This window comes from Pistacia vera, unplaced genomic scaffold (assembly GCF_008641045.1).
Source record: "Pistacia vera cultivar Batoury unplaced genomic scaffold, PisVer_v2 Contig1060, whole genome shotgun sequence".
Taxonomy (NCBI): Eukaryota; Viridiplantae; Streptophyta; class Magnoliopsida; order Sapindales; family Anacardiaceae; genus Pistacia; species Pistacia vera.
In genome coordinates, this window is record NW_022195094.1 from 593,988 (window position 1) to 598,895 (window position 4,908).

At 36.6% G+C, this 4,908-nt stretch overlaps 1 pseudogene; it reads right to left on the reverse strand.

Moving 5' to 3' along the window:
- Window positions 1–2,057: 2,057 nt before the first annotated feature.
- LOC116130753 lies at window positions 2,058–3,637 on the reverse strand (annotated as a pseudogene).
- Between the last annotated feature and the right edge of the window lie 1,271 nt (window positions 3,638–4,908).

Genomic DNA, 4,908 nt, shown 5'->3' on the forward strand with positions numbered 1-4,908 from the left:
CCGGCCACTTGGTGGAATCCTTCTCCAGCGCGATAGACACTTTGTTATAAGACAACAAAGCTCTCATCTTCTTCCTCCAACTTCCAAAATCGATTTTTCCATCATACTGGGTGATCTCAAGCCTAGTTGTACTCATGATTGAATGTGTTTGTTTTTGTGTTTGGTGATTACTAAACAGAACCCAAAGAAACGAACCAAGATTGGTCTCTCCTTCCCAAATTGATGTCCCGAATTTACCAAATTTCTAATCCTAGACTCTCCCAAGCCTTTAATCAAGAAATCCCCAATTTTTGACCAAACCCTAGATTTCGAAAAAATCAAGAAACCCTAGGATTGAAAACACTAACCGTGCTCTGATACCACTGTTGTGTAAATTCCCAACCAATTCACTGCTAATCACACGCACAAACCAACAAATAATACACACAAAAGAAACAAGATCAAACCAATCACAAGAACACCAAATTTACAGTGGTTCACCTTTCACAATGGAAAGATTACATCCACGTTGAGCTCCAAGAATTTTTGGAGGCTCACTACACTAGGAATCAACTGTTATTACAGATTACAAAACACTCTAAAGATTCACCCAACTATCAATCTTTAACCTACTCACTCAAATCGGAAATCTCTAGAGAATACTTGATCTAGTTTCTCTAAACCTGAAGAAAACACTATCTTCACCCTAAGATTATACATATTCTCAACCCAAAAGATTGACTACAAACTAACAATGCTAAGAGCAAAAAACTGATTTGTCGTGAAAAGAAAGAGGAGCAGAAAAATCAGTTTCTATGCAAAAAACTTTCCCTTTATATATTTTGACCTCAAGAGCTAATCTTGGCCGTTGGATCTTCTTCATTTCAGCGGTTGTGATCTATTCTCATTTGTAGTGAAACGGCTGCGTTTTGATAAGTGAAATTTTGCAGAAATGTTAAAAAAAAGGTTTTGCGCTTCAGATATTAACAATGAATAAGATGTTTATATAGGGTGGTGACAGCCAACCCTAACAAGACTCCGAATAAATAAGGAAATAAAATCCAAATTAATTAAAAAAAGAAATCCTAAATAAAAATAGAAAAAAAGGTCGAAAAACTTAAATGGCCCTAAAACATGCCAAAACAATAGATTTTGGACCTAAAAACGACCTCCAACCGAGATACTAGGTTGTCACATCATTGCGCTCGAAACGAGCTTTTCGTTGATATATTATGGGCCCCGTAACTCCTCCCAGATCAAAAAATTATAGTTGTTTCAAGTTGGTCTGTCTGTGTTTGGGCTTCTAACGGTCAACCCTCTCTAGAAATTCATTTGCTAGTTGTTCTACATCATATAGGTAAATGAAATCAAGTAATAGCAAAAACAGGAAGAGATATTCTTTCCTGTCTTTGGTCTTTTTCTTCTCGGATTTAAAACATAATCACCCTTAAAGTTTAGTGTAAGTAATACTTATATTCACAGGTTCCAAAACTTAAGCGGGATAACCCTTTCTTCTGCTATATTGACTCTTCTTCTCTTTCAGCAATTTGTTTTTTATAATCTAAAAATCTTAAATCTCGATCGTGTTGTGAACCCGAGTTTGAAACTGAAGCTTCTATTGAATATTTATAATTTTTGACCGAAAAACAGGAACCCTCTAACCATATAGGATCCTTCAAGAGGGCTTCAAAACCTAAACCTTGTGGATATGTACCTAACCATTCGACTAACCTCTTGCGAGTTTTCTCATACTTAAAAAAGTGAAAAAGGTTGACATGTATTGTATGTACATGTAAATTCCTTTTCTTTTTCTGAAAACTATATCTTATGAAATTTCCTTCTAGTTGGGACAAATTGCGCTGTAATAAAAATTAAAAAAAATAAAGAAAGAAAATGGAAGCATTACCAGGCAAGGAGGATAAAATACAATGCATGAGTTTGGTGCTATTGGCTATATATATTAACATGGAGATTGAATTGAAGGTTCTGAAAGATTTTTCTTCAAAATCATTAATCACACTTCCTTCGGGGGAATCTTTTCTACAATGCATGGCGATGCATGAAGAAACAAATTCATGTTAAGAAGTGTACTTATAAGGAATAGGAATCAGCCACAAATCATCTTTTCTTCGGACTGTCACACTAAAGGCCTCAGTCATGTCCAAATCATCATTCCTCATTCCATTGGGAAGTTTCCAGTCAAAATGATACAACAACATTGCGAGTGGAAGCTCAACATTTGCCATTCCATATGACATTCCTGGACAAATCCTCCTACCAGCCCCAAATGGGATGTATTCGAAATTTGTCCCCTTAAAGTCAATACAACAATCAAGAAACCTCTCCGGAATAAAGCACTCAGGTTCACTCCAATATTCTGGATCTCTTCCAATCGCCCATGCATTAACAATGACTCTGGTTTTGATGGGTATGTCAAATCCATTAATCACACATCTCTCTCTACATTCTCTTGGTATTAACAAAGGAGCAGGAGGATGTAGTCTCAGAGTCTCTTTTATCACCTGCTTTAAGAATTTCATTTCCTCAATGCTAGTTTCATCGATCTTGCCTTTCCTATTAAAGACGTTCCTCACTTCAGCTTGTGCCTTCTCCAGCACTCTTGTATTTATTAGCATTTCAGACATTGCCCAATCTATAGTTGTGGCAGATGTTTCACCAGCACCACCAAAAATGTCCTGAAAACAAACAGGTCATTGAGGTATGGAAAGTGATTTGGTTTGAATTTTACTTTTACCAATGGAATCATGAGAAAATTGCACAAGCAGTTAAGGTACTTACCAGGATAACTGCTTTGATGTTGTCGATAGTTGAGGGAAATTCAAGTTCGCCATGTTCTTGAACTTTCAAAAGAACATCAATCAGATCCTCAGCTTATTTTCTCAACAATTCTGTCAGCTTCTTTGTGCAACTTCTCTATTTTAGACTTGATGCCTGTAATTGATTGAAGCAATTCAATGGAAGGATACAGTTCTGCAATATTGAAACCTGCCGCCAGTTGTGCGGTTTCATTGATTACTGATATGAGCAATTCCTGATCTTTGGATTTGTTGCCAAAGGCTGCCCTGGAATTGATGCCATATATTAATGAATAAACTTTATCCGTAGGATTAATCAATTCTGATCCCGCTTTTGAAGCAATCCAATTCATGAGACTGGACACCTCTTCCTCTCTTATCAATCGGAAAGACTGGACTCGTTTTGCGCTTAAAAGCTCCAACGTAAAAACTTTTCGTAGCTGCCTCCAATACTCATCATACGGTGAAAATATTATATCAGTAGAATCATAGATTCATAGGCCATGATTTTTGTTACCGGCATCTCAGGCCTTGATGCGAAGGTAACATCATGGGTTTTCATTACCTCTTTTGCATATTCCGGAGAAGAAACAATAACAGTGGAAACTTCGCCGAGCTGCACGAGCATAAGGGGACCGTATTTCCGGGCCAAGTCTCTTTGTCTGTGATGGGGCAGAGAGCCAACAGCTGGTGCAAATTTCCAATTAGAGGTAATTTCAATGGCCCTGGAGGCAAATGTAAAGTTTTGTTACTGGTTTTGGATCTCTTCCCTATACACAGCACCATGAAGAGAAAGAGAAAAAGGTGAGAAGGATTGAGAAGGTGGACAATTCAAGGTCCATGAAAAAATTAAAGGCAGTGACTGTTAGATTTAGGGCTTTGTTGACCTTGATTTAAGTACTATTCAGAACTAATGATTAGCTGGAACCTGGAAGCATCTACCAGGATGGTTTTATTTACAATAATTATATTCTATAAAATAGTTGATGGAGTTTTTGATCGTCACGTTTAGGATCGTATCAAACTAGTGCTAATATTTTAGTTACATTTTGCAAATAAGCTGTACGAATCTCCAGATAGCTTGTCCCAACTCTGGGAAATCAAGAAAAAGCAGAGCCCATGCAAAAGCTACTAACTGTCCTGGAAGCTGAAGAAATGAAGAAATAATTAATAAAGAGAAGCTAAGACCATATATGGAAATTAAACACTGGTTAGTTGCTTCCATGTAGAAGCTTTGAACCTTTTTCAGATCCGTATTTTCTGGAAATTGAACACCAGAATAATGTAATAGTACTTCCACACTTATAAAAGTATGTTGATCATTCCAAATTAATTTATGAATATGAATGCTTTGTTAGGAAGTTGATAAACCTAATTTGCAGCGTAAATTTGGAATGAGAGAACAAATTGTGAAAACAATAATAATGAAATAACGGACACGAGATTTTTGTGGTAAAACCCTCGATTATGAGAGAAATATCCACCAGGCAAAGACTTGGAGGATTTTTATTTAGACCATGAGAGAATTACAACCACCTGGCTTTAAGATTGGAAGAGCACCATAGACACTCTCTCTGTTGAAAAATAAAGGCAAAACACACACAATAACAAAGCAGGAAAGTAAGGAGGACACACAATTTATCCTGATTTGTTCTCAATATAAGAACTATTTCTAACATTCAAGATAGAGAAGATTTTATTGAGTTTTAGTAATATTTAGAAATACAATAGTAGTGACGATAGTTCACTCTTTCTCTCCTCTTTCTCAATATTTTGTTATGTTAGGTTTTTCCCTATCACAAAATGCATATAATAGTAAATCTTACCCCATTTTGACTATCCGGATCTAACTCGATTCAGGCTCATATATTTGCAAATCAATTTTAAACCCAATTACTAATTAGGCTTACCATGAAGAGGGCATTGCCCTCTCACCCTGCCCATGAATGCATCGGCGTAAGCCGATAATCTGTTAAGGTCATGCAAAGTATGAACCATATCCAACACTCTTATAAGTGAGGAAAGACAATTTGGGGAAATACAATAGAAAGGAAAGGCTGGTGTATTGTGTATGTGTTTGGGTGGTGGACGTTGTGATAGAATCGGAGAAATG